Below are 12,157 nucleotides of genomic sequence, written 5' to 3'. Positions count from 1 at the left end.
TTACAATTTCTTCAATTTTTTAATACAGAAAATTCCCCCCCCCCCCCCCGCCTCCCTACTCCCACCAGGTGGGGGAAACTGAGGCTGGAAAGAAAGCCAGTTCCTTCTAATTGTCATTTCCAGGGACAATACATTCCAGGACTGTGGGTTCAGAGGCTATGGGTAGTGGTTTGTGTGAGTAGGGGGCCAGTGAATGGGGGACTCTGGAGGAACCCCAGGACTAGGTCCCCGGTGGCCCCAGCAAGGTCGGGACTATGTCAGATAATAAAAATACCAGCAGCTCACATTTATTGAGCACTGACTCTGGGCCAGGCACTGTGCGTGCGTTCTCACTTTCAGGCCTTACAACCACCCAAGGAAAGCGGTCCTGTGTGGAAAGAAGAGAGACCGAGGCAGGAAAGATTACAGGCAAGACCACCAAGCTAAGAAAAGTGTCAGAGAGGGACTCCTGAGGCACGGAGTCCAATTCCAGAACCCCGTTCTTAACCCTTCCCCGAAGGGAAGAGAAGGGGGAAAAGGGGAGAAAAGAGAAGAGGGGAGAGCGAGGGAGCTGGGAACCTGGGCGGGAGAGCTCAACGAGGGAGACCGGGCTCCAAGGCGCTTCCTTCCCAGTCTCCCGCTTCCCGCGGCTACGCTACGGAATCCGCCCTGAACTTGGCAGCGCTGCGCAGGAAGCAGGCAGGGCTGGGGGTGCCCTCCCAGGGCTCCGGCCTTTCTCTGCGGGGTCCCCCACCCACCTCCTGCGGCCCCTCCCACTCCGCTCTCCCGGCTCCTGACATCACGCCCCGGGAGGCGGGATCGGAGAAAGAGGGGGCCGTGGGGAGGAGGTTCCGCGCCACCGAGAGGGAGGAGGGAGGGCGCGCAGTCCCAGCTCAGAGCTTCAAAACAGTCCGGCTCCTTCGCCTCGCGCCCCAGCCCGTCGGTCGGTCCCGCCGCCAGCGCCCGGTGAGTGGGGATGGCGCCCGGGGGCCGCGCGCCCCTCGTAGGGCTTCGGGGCGGTGTGCGCCCGGGAAGCGCGCGCGCGGGCCCGGCACGTACTGGACCCGGGGCGGGGGGGGGGGGGGGGGTTGTCCCTGCAGTTGGTAGGGAGCAGGGTGGGGTCGAGGCCCCTCCCTGCCGAAAAGCCTCCCTTCCTCCGCCAGATTACGGGGACGCAGGCTTCCCGCCGGTGCCCCACTCGCTGGGGACCCGGAGTTCCACCTCCCCACCCCCGGACTGCTTCCCTCTCCGTGAGCGCCGGAGCGGGCGGGAAAAGTTTGGGGAGGAGTCCAAGGCTGCCCTCCTGTCGCGGGAGGGTCCACAGCGCCTGGCAGCACGGCCCCCCGCCTCCCAGCGCGCGCGGGACTGGCTGCGCCCGGGCCGGGTCGGTGGGTCGTGCGGGGCAGCGCAATCTTTTCGGCCCGGGCAGCGGCTCCGTTGCGCCGCCCTACGGCGTGGAGCTACTTTCTTCGGTCTGGGGCGGTGGAGGAGCCTCAAGGCCCTGCTTGGAGGACGCCTCTGCCCCTCCCCACCTTAGCCCTCCTGGGGCTTTCGGGGCTTTTAGGGCCCGCCCATGGGTTCCAGAGAAAGAGGGAACGAGAGTTCAGGTGTGGGTTAGACAGGGTGCTGAACACGCTCCCGTGAGGTCCTCATTTGGGGCCGTCATGGGGACTCATAGATGGAGACTAGTCTTGGGCACCTGGACCTGAGGGAGGCCCCACAGAGGAAAGCCCTCCCTCCAGGCCCCAGAACCTACTCCTTACTTTGGAACAAGGCTGACAGCTTAGTTTCAGGTTTGGGGTTAGGGGCACTGCCCCCTCCCAAGCTCCAAAGATGTGTATGTGGGATTGGCGGTGGCGGTAGTGGTGTGATTTTGTAGCTTATCTGCGTGGGGAATGCAGAGACCAGCCTGAAAAGTGACAACCAATGGCCTTGGAGAGGGCCTTAAGAAACGGGCAGCCCAAATACTGGGTGAGTCCACTCACACGAGGTGCCCTAGCCATAGGCAAGTTCCTAGGCGCAGAAGGTAGAATAGAGCTGGGAAAGGGGAGTGGGGATTATGGCTTAATGGGTGCAGAGTTTTTGTTGGGAAGGGTGAAAACATTTGGGGTCTAGATCCTGGTGATGGTTATACGATATTGTGAATGTATTTAATGCCACGAATTGCACACTTGTAGGTGGTTAAAATATTAGGTATATTTTACCATAATGTTTTTGAAAAGTCTTCAGCCACTTCTACGCTGAATCAGTTAGAAATCCCAGAGGCGCTCACTGTTGCTGGCCACTTCCCCCTGGAACTTGGCCTTGGGATGAGGAAGTGGACGGAGGATGAGGAAGGGGCTGGAGCCTGGTTTCCCCAGGAGTCCCCAAGGGACAGAGATGGAAACCAAAGCTGGCGGAGCCTTTGCAGCTCTGGGGCGCCCACACGCTCCTGTTCTCCAGAGCCTCTCACTCCTAGATGCAGGGCCTAGCTGAGACTGCCAGTCAGTACTGCAGGTCCCCGAGTTAGTAATGCCCAGAGCCAGACTTGGAACCTCCACCTGCACCCCCTCCCCTGCGAGACCTCCCCTTTTTTCCACCTGGAGATGTCCAGGTGGGGTGTGGCGAATGGGGGAGACCCTCCTGGAGAAATCAGGGCCCAGATGCCAAGCCCACGGCCTAGGGAGGGGTGTGGGGGTGGCGGGAAGGTGCAGAACCTGTTTTCCTACTGAGGGTTTTGGATCTGCCACCTCTACCCCCGCCTGGACTTGGGGAGTGGGGGTGGGAGGCAGAGAGCAGGCCACACAGCCTGGAGCTGCCTCTGTCTGTCCCATGAGGAAATTTTAATTCTCCTGAAATCCTGGGACAGGTGTTTGTGCCTCAGAGGTGGCCAGCGGGGTGGGTGAGGCCAGGGCCAGGCAGGCAGCTTGGGAGCTGACACTGCACTGCCCCACCCAGAGGGGAGGGGCCGTGCCCTCTCTGGCTGGCAGGGCCCCAGATCAGGGCACAACTCTTGAGGGTCAAGCAGGACTCCCTGGCATCTAATTGTAAATACAGGGCACATCCATTCAGTCCTCCCTGCCACCCCCTTCACACGACACGCACAAGTAATTTGTAAGGCCCTTTCTTCCTGGGATTTAAGCGTGTTTCACCTACATATCCTTTCTCTGTCTCTCACACGATATCTTTTTCACAGGAGCTAAAGCCGCGTGCATGTGGCACACTCAATTTCCCAGCTATGGGTGATTGATTCAGAGGGAGGCTCAACTGGTCAGTGTTGCATCCCAGGCACATGCCGCCCTGCCCTCTGGGGCCTTCCTGGCTGACCGGGGCAGAGTGAAGGCCTCTCTTTGTCACAGTCAACCCCGCCAGACATGGCCAGGAAGGGAAGTCTGTCGAGACAAAAACATAGGAATGCCTTTCCCGGCCAGATGGGACGGCAGTGGACTGCTGGCTGGCTGGTTGGCGGGGTTTGTTTGGGAGGCAGGAGTCCAGCCACCTTCGGGGGCGGGGGGCGGGGGGGTGGGAATTGTGTGTGTTGCAACATGTGATTGCTGCCCGGCTCTGTGGACAAGCGGGGCCTCTGACATAGGCTCTGGGGCGAACGCAGGGTGGGGGTGGTGGCCGCATCACCCAAAGGTGCAGTGGGGTCCCCGGCATTGGGACTGGGGAGCAGAACCCTTCCAGAAGAAGCAGTTAAAGGTCAGGTCGGCGACCAGACTCCTGTGTGGGAGCCCCTCGGGGATGTCTTCCTGGGTTTGGAAAAGCGGGCGATTGGCAGCAGCAGCTGGAATGGGGAAAGAGGACAGCTGGCACCGTAGCCAGGACTAGAGGCCTGACTCTTGGTTGTTGGCTTCAGCTTGTCCAGGGAAGGAATGGGGGTCTGGGGGGGTTGCTGGAAGAGGAGGCCCCATGCTCCCCCTGAGGGGTGGTCCACCCTGGTTTCCTGCAGGAGTTCCTTAAAGACTGCAGTTTCGGCAGGGCCAGCTTTGGCGGGAATCGGCAGATGCATCTGGCTCTTGTTAGGGACAGGCCGAAGGGGGAGGCTAAAAATATCAGAGGCAGAGCTGCCACCCAGCGTGAGCGCCCGGCTGGTAACCTGATCCCCACGGTGGGGGCGCTGGTGGTGACTGTGACGACGCTGTAGACTCGTTCTGTCCCAGTCACTTGGGCTCTCCCAGGCAGCAGAGCCTCAGGTGGACTCCCGGGAAGGGTAAGAGCTCTCAGCATTCGGGGCAGCCAGGGACTGAGATCGGAGAATTTCAGGGGCACGACAGCCTTAGACCATCCCACTGTGACAGCAGCAGGGCCACTCCGAGAGGTGGAGTGACTTGCCTACAGTCACTTAGCACTTGGCTGCAGGTTCATCCCTGTACCAATGTAGTAAGATCTGCAAGACACGGTTGAATATTTTTAAAAAAGAGCAAGTAGCAAAGCAATATGTGGGCAAATAGGCTATTTGTATAGCAACTAACAAGGACTAGCTGTATTTCATCTGTATTCCTGTAATTCATCCGTATTACGTGTATACAAAGGAAAACGTCTGGAAGGATTTATCAAAATAGATTGGAGTGGCTGCCTCTGGTGAGAGGTGTGGAAGCAGCGGGCACTCTTACCTACAACAGAGAATATATTCATGGGTTACGTGTGTACCTGAAGCTCAATAATGATATAGGGCGTTTTGCAGGGGTGGGGGTGGGGAGCTTTAGAAGATGGGCTGCATGGTGGAGCCTCTGGACAGAAAGTCTGGGTAGGGCTGTGCAGTAGTCCAGGGACACGTAGGGGGGTTTAAATCCGGGGGTGCCATCCAGTCCCCGTGGAACATTGCCCTCATTGTGGACGCCTCGTGGGTGTGATGGGTTTCCCATCTGGGGTCTGGGTGCTGCTAATAGAAAAGCGGGGGGCGGGGGCCAACAGTGAGTCCCCTTGGGGTGTGTTAAGAACGCCATCATGAGGTCCTTGGCAGGGGGTCCTGGAGACCATCGGGAGTCTGGGCGTGGAAGAGAATTCAGAGACAGGCCCGGGTCTCGTTGGTGTTTGAGAGCAGGGAAGGATGACTTAGATTTTGCCAGTGTTATCAGCAGCAATGAAATAATCATCATGCTGTTATTACAGCATTTATAGGATGTAAAGCCGTTTACTGGCCACGTGCTTCACAACCTTTATCTCATTTAAAATGAGTAATAACCCCCTGAGGTAGGGACTCTTATCCCTGTTCTGTAGATGAAAAAAACGAGTCCTAAAAATGTGGCTTAAACACGCACAGTGACTGTGTCGGGATTTGAATCCAAGTCCGTGGACCCCACAGACTCTGTTCCATCGGGCGTATTCCGGCCACGTCCCTCTCTTTAAAAGCAGACGTGTGCGCTCTCCTCTTGAAGCAATCCCAGTCCTTTGGGCCAGGAAAGTTCCTTTGCAGCAGATGCTCTGGTGAGTGTCCGGGAGACGAGCATTTCTCACCCAGAGTCGGCTGTCTCGGCCCCGAAGGTCCCGCAGCAGCCTGATCACCGAGAGCAGGCGCCCACACCCAGGAGGAATCCTGCTTCACACGGAACCCCCGGTCCAAATGGCATTCGGTTCCATTGTTTCTGGTGGTCTCTGCATAAGGGAGGCCAGAGCTGCTGGCACCTGTGGAGCTCACAGGATGTTTCCAGCACCCAGCACAGAGCTAAGCATGCAGTAAGCGCGTAGTAGGTCTCTGTTCATGTGACTAACTGATAGAAGGAGTCACCCTGGGTCTTAGGCAACTTCCTGCTTTCCAGCCAACCCCAGTGAGGAGCCAGCCGAGGCTGCAGGCGATGGGGAGAGAAGGGTTGGGGAAAGGTTGGGGACCGTGAGCGAGAATTAGGATCGGCAGCTGCTCCCTCTCCCTCCTGCCTTTGGCTCTGCCTGGAGCCGAGACAGGCCCAAGTGGTATGGTCAGTGTCCATTTATATCAACATGACATGGGGTCACATTCTTCTAAGACCAGAAGAGGCTTCATCCTCGCCACGCCCAGAGCATGGTCTGCACACAGGCATTTGGAGATGAATTCTATGCAGGCAGTGCTGAAAACTGCAGTCCGCTCATATTTATTTTAAAGTATATTACTGAAACGTCCATCACTTGGCAAGCGATACTGATTTTCCATTTATGACATAAGACACGGTTTAAAAAGAATCCAATTAAACTGATGTGCTTTAATGATAATCCTGGGCAATGAACAGTACAGTTGGTACACAGACGGGCAGAAATGATAATGGTGGCCGTGTTGACACTGTTGGTGTCCCACCTGGTCCCCTTGGCTGGATGAGGGGCCACCCCCCACCCCCACCCCCATGTGATGCACTCAGCTTCCCCTTCTCCTGAGAATTCCGAGAAGCCCCCGACCCAGAGATGTCTGGGAGGTTATGCTCCCGCTCCCCCGGGAGTGAGAGGAGGACGCCGAGCCTTGCTCCCTGGAGGTTCTTCAGTCTTCACCTCCTCCCTGCTCTGGGGCTGCCTGGGTGCCAGGCACCGTGCTGGGCATCAGGGACACAGCAGTGACCAAACAGACGTAAATCCCTGCCCGCGGGGCACTTCCAGTCTAGAGGGGCGAGACCAAAAAAGTGAATAGAGAGCAATAGGGAAATAGCAGATTTGAAGAAAATAAAACAGGAGTCGCTTCGATTGGCTGGTCTGGGAAGGCTTCTCTAAGGAGGGGACTTTGAAGTTGAGGCTGAACACAGAGTAGCAGCTAGACACCCCAAGATCTAAGAACTGCCCCGAAAGGGGGAATTGCTCGGCAAACATCCTGCCGCCCTGAGTGGGAAGCAAGCTGGGTCCGTTGGGGAGAAGGAAGGGGCACTAACTAAGGTTTGGGGTGCTAAGCCCACCCCCGATTTCTTTTGGGCATTCTGTGAGGGCCGGGACTGGGTGGTCCAAGTCCTCATGTCCTCGATAGTGCCTACTGTATACGCTCTGTACTCAGGACAGGTGGGCATCCTGGGAAGTGAGGGGCTGGCTCAGAACCAGGCCTTGGATGTGGGTGGTCGGTTGAGGGTGTGGGATGAGGATGTCTGGCCTCTGGGCCGTGCGGTTCTACCTTCCCTTTCACACCAGGGGCTGCCAAGGGCTCGCAGGTGCCCTTGTGTGCCAGCCCCCAGGGCATGGAGGTGTTGAAATACCAGCCCCCAGGAAACTCAGAGCTCCCCCATTTTATTCTCTGAACTCTCTTTTTAAATGAGTTTTTTCAAGCGTACAATTCGGAGTGTTTTAGTGGCGCCGCAGGTAGGTGTGGCCATCACCAGAGTCCATTTGGGAACATTTTCATCGCTTCATAAAGAAACCCGACGCCCTTTAGATATCCCCCCCTATTTCCCCATCCCCCTCAGCCCTGGTCAGTCACTGATCTTTCTGCCTGTATGGATTTGCCTCTTCTGAACATTCGATATAAATAGAATCATACACTGTGTGGCCTTTTGAGTCTAGCTTAGTTCACTTGGTGTAATATCTTCGAGGTTCATCTATGTTGTAGCATATCTGTTAGACTTTTTATGACCTAATCCTATTCTGTTGTATGGACGTAGCACATTTTGTTTATCCATTCATGCGTGGGTGGACGTATGGGTTGTTTCTACCTTTTGGCCGTGGTAAATAATGCTGTTATATGCACTGTGCAAGTTTTTGTTGGACATGTGTTTTCATTTCTCTTGGGCACATACCTAGGAGTAGCATTGCTGGGTCATGTGGTCGCTCTGTGTAATTGTTTGAGGAGCAGCCAGACTGCTTTCCATAGTGGCCGCACCATCTCACAGTCCTACCAGCAGTGTAAGAGCATTCTACTGTCTTCGTTTTAATTCAGTGCCCCGTCCTGTCCTGCTTCCCTAAGAAGCTTCCATTGGTGGAGGTCTAGAGCGGCTACTGAGTTCCGGGCTCCTGGATCGAAGTGAGGCCCCACTGAAGGTCTTGGGACAGACAGGGGGTGGAAGGAAGGGAAGGCATGTGCGCTGTGGTTCCCTGGGTGGGGACCACCCGAGACAGAACTGGAAATCAATGGATTACTGCAGGGTGGGGGTCGCGATGCTGGAGCGATTTTAGGTGGTGCTGGAACGTCATTAAACAATGTTAAATCACTCGGGGAGAAAGTGGTTTCCTTTTTGTCTTTAAACGTTTTGTTTCCATCAGAGGGAAACCCTTCGTTGCTGCTAAACTCTTGATGCCTCTTTGACTCTTGCTGTTGGTTTTTTTCTATCACCAGACAGGGCAGGTCTTCAGCTCAGCTCTTCTGCAGACAGCAGCATTGAACCAGAACTTGTGAAGGGGTTAGCAGAGGGGCCATTTATTTTACAGTCAATCTCTATTTGTGGCAAGTGGTGCCGAGTTTCCATTTCCAGGGAGCCAGATTTCTTTTTTTAAAATATGTTTTTATTGATCTCAGAGAGAGGAAGAGAGGGATAGAAACATCCTATATAATAAAGAGCTAATATGCTAATTAGATCGAACAGCCAAACGACCTTCCAGACGAAGCCGGGACTGCGAGGGCTGGCTGGGGCTGCAAGGGTCTGCAAGGGCCGGCTGGGGCTGCGAGGGCCGGCCGGGGCTGTGAGGGTCAAGCCCCTTGCACGAATTTTGTGCACCGGGCCTCTAGTCAATAATAAGAGAGAATCATCAATCGGCTGCCTCCTGCATGCCCCCTACTGGGGATCAAGCTTGAAACCCTGACATGTGCCCTGACTGGGAATCAAACCGTGACCTCCTGGTTCATGGTCAATGCTCAACCGCTGAGCCACACCGGCAGGGCCAGATTTCTTTTTAAAACACATGTATTTCTGTTAAAGAGTGGGTTTATTTTAAGACAAAGATGAAGTGAAATCCTGCAGTGATACCTTGAGAGGGTGGTTGGCAAATGACTGAGGTTTGGAAAGCCGTGTTCTAAAGTTTAGGGCCCCCAAACCAGATGGGATGTTGGGAAGTGGCGAGGCCCCCAATCCGGGGGCACATTCATATGGAAACTGGAAGCTATAAAAATAACCCAGGCAGGGGCTATGAGTCAGGGCGGCTCTGCATGACCACACCGTGCCTTTCAGCTGAGCCTGCATGAGTTCACCGTTCTCATTGTGTGGGGTCAGGTTCCCAATGCCATGGCTGCACAGGGCCACAGCTGCAGACACAATGTCATCAGAGGTGCCCCAGTTGGAAAGGGGAGGTGTTGGGACTGCCTTTCTTTCTAGCAGGGTGACCTCGCAGGCCTCCAGACATGCCAACGGGGAAATGTTCCAGTGTGATTTCAGGTTCACGGGCATCGCTCCCCAGCTGGCTCAGTATCTGCCCTGGTCTTGAGTGTTTCCTGGCAGGAATCCCTTCCTGTCAGTCCCTCCAAGCCCCCAGGTAAAGGGCAGGACCTACCTACTCTCAGGTTACAGAGAGGTGCTGTGTTAGGCAGGGTTCTCTAAGAAACAGAACCAATTGATGTGTGCTATAAAGAGAGATTTACTGTAAGGAATTGGTTCACCCAAGTATGGAGGCCGGCAAGACCAAAATCTGCCAGGTAGGCCGGCAGGACCTAGGGAAGGTCGGCTTTTTCATTATTTTCAGGCCTTCAGCTGATTGAATGAGGCCCCCCGCAGTATGGAGGGCAGTCTGCTTTTCTCAGTGCTCTCCAATTTAAATGCTAATCTCACCCAAGAAACACCCCCACAGAAACACGGTGGCCCAGCCAAGTTGACCCATAAAATTAATGATCACAGGTACTTCAGGTAGGCCAGACACACAGCATTAAGTAAAATAGAATCTTTCAGATATTCCCTTTCAAATTTCCTTCTAACCCTCCAAGGAGAAACTGTCCGTTTTGTGCAAAAGTGTCTTTCAAACTTCTGAAACACGTGTGACATTCCTGTTTCAGCAGAGAGAGAGAAAAGCTGGCTGGGTCGCACAGCTCGCAGCAGCAGCAGCAGTTTCTAGCTGGAATCTAATAACACTGTTTTGTTTTCATTGTATTTCTCTTCCCCAGCACCACCTACTTAGGGCAGCAACGGCTGACTTTCCATTTCCAGTCTTGATATAAGGTTTCCTTTCATAACGATGTGAGTCTTAAAAGTCAGTTACTAGTAACACAGGTGGGACACAGTTAGGCCTGACCTTCTGAAGGTGGTGCAGGGATGACTGATTTGGAAAACATTGACGTAAGCATAGCGGGGACGGTGCCTGAAATATCCCCTAATTGTCCGCACATCTCGAGCGTCCTGTTGTCTGTTTGCACTTCTTTCCCTCCGGGAGACAGCTCTGGTGGTCATTTCCACTTGGTGGCTGCCACCTGAGAGTGGTGGCGGGGGACAGGAAGGAGAATGCTGGCTCTTGGGGAGCAGAAGGGACCGGCGTGGCAATTCTGAGAAACTTCACTGAGTTTCTGGTCGCGACTGGTGCATGTACTTGTTATATACAGATGCTGTTCTAAGCATGTCCACTCTGTTATCACCCAACAGTCCTAGGAGAGAGGTGTGCCATTGTCATCCCCATGTTACAGATGAGGAAACTGAGGCAGTGAGTGGCCAAGCTGCTGGGCCACAGTCCAGTCTGGCTCCATCTGCGCTCTCACCGAGTTTTGTACACATTACTTCCTGTCGGTCTTATCCCCTTCGTCCCCTTCCTGTGTGAATTTACACGGCGGTGGAGGCCTGGCTTCCTGGTCTTGAGGCTGAGTTGTAGGCAGTGATTCCTGGTCCCTAACTTGCTGGCAAAATCCATCTATAAAAAGGACGGCTCTTGTCACTTAGGCTGTTAAAGGGAATGCCACTAATACAAGGCGCTCTGTGGCGGGAGGGATATTCCTAACCCAGTGGCTGTGAGGATGAGAGCCCCCTGAGTCTGACACCTGCCTCACCCCTAGCCACCTAATCCGAATCCACCTCACCCCACACTGACACGTGCGCCTGCAGATACAGTATCTGGGCTGGGCTGTGTGTTTGCCGGGCAGCATAATTACAGAGAGCTCCGGGGATGACAGCAGGCAGCGGGAGCTCTTTAATTGAGGGGTTCAGGTAGCAGTCATTGGCAGGATGGTGGTTATTAGCCCTTTTAAGAGCTGCCCAACCTAGCAGACATTCAACAAGTATGTGCTGAGTAACCTTGGGCACTGGGGGTACGAAGATGAGTAAGATGTGGTTTCCATCCTTGAGGAACTCTGAGTCTCATAAAGCAGTGTTTCCCCTGTATCTGTTCGCACTTGCTGTGTAACAAACCATCCCGGAATGCAATGGCTTAAAACAGAAAGCATTTATTTAGCTCCTGATTCTGCAGGTGGGCGGAGTGGGCTTGGGTCAGCTGGGAGCTGGCTGGGTTAGGGCACAGGGACAGGCAGAGGAGACCCCTGCCCTTCCAGGGGCAGCCAGGACTCAGTGGGTGGGGAATGCATTTTACCTCTAGTCAGGAGGATTCGGTTTGTTAAAATGTTACTAAAATCCTTGGTGCTTATGAACAGGAGAGATGCTGATCTGCATTTTTCTTACAACATCTTGTCTGCTTTTGAGATCAGGGTATTGCAGGCCTCATAGAATGAGTTGGGAGGTATCCCCTTTTCCATTTTCTGGGAGAGTTCATGCGGAGCTGGTATTATTCTTCCTTCAGTGTGTGGCGGAATCACCGGTGAAGCCATCGGGGCTGCGTTTTCTCTTTGGGAAGGGCCTCCAGGCACCTGATAAACATTTCTTCTTTTACTGTCAGACTTGGAAGAAAAGTCTAGGTCCTTTCTTGACTTCTTCTTACCTCTGTACCTCCTTGAAAGCTGGTTCCTTTAGTCCTTCATTCAACACACATTTGCTGAGCACCATCTATAAACCAGGCACTGTCCCTGACCCCAGCGGGAGAGGCAGTAATACCCAAGTTCACAGCCACAGGATACCATCAGGTCGCAGGGAGGAGAACAAAGAAGGGCCTTCGTTCACTTCACCAAAATTATTACCAAGTTTGCCTATGAGCTCATTTTCCATCATGATGTGTTTTTTCCTCGTCTCTCCTCTCTTGCCTTTTGGTCCCGTCCCCCCCCCACTCCTCTTCCCTCCCCCCACTGTGCCCTCATCACTGTCTCCTTCGTGGGCCTTTCCTCCCCGCCTCTCCTCTCTGCCAGCACTTTCTCCCCGGGGAATATTTTATATCTCCCCGTGGTTTTGTCTCCCATCAATACCCATGACACTGGATTTCTGTTCCCAGCTTCCGTTTTCTCCTGAGTGGCAGCCCCACCCAT

General features: G+C 54.4%; 1 protein-coding gene across 1 annotated transcript in view; it reads left to right on the top strand.

The window, feature by feature from the left end:
• Positions 1–682: 682 nt before the first annotated feature.
• The window catches only part of EMP2 (epithelial membrane protein 2), a 35,041-nt gene continuing 23,566 nt past the window's right edge, over positions 683–12,157 (top strand). Inside the window, exon 1 of the mRNA XM_059693149.1 lies at positions 683–945. The gene's annotated coding sequence lies outside the window, so the exon portion shown is untranslated. The remainder of the gene's footprint in view (positions 946–12,157) is intronic.

Source organism: Myotis daubentonii, chromosome 4 (genome assembly GCF_963259705.1).
Source record: "Myotis daubentonii chromosome 4, mMyoDau2.1, whole genome shotgun sequence".
Taxonomy (NCBI): domain Eukaryota; kingdom Metazoa; phylum Chordata; class Mammalia; order Chiroptera; family Vespertilionidae; genus Myotis; species Myotis daubentonii.
The sequence above is the reverse complement of the archived record's forward strand: the minus strand, read 5'-3'. Positions and strand labels throughout refer to the sequence as shown.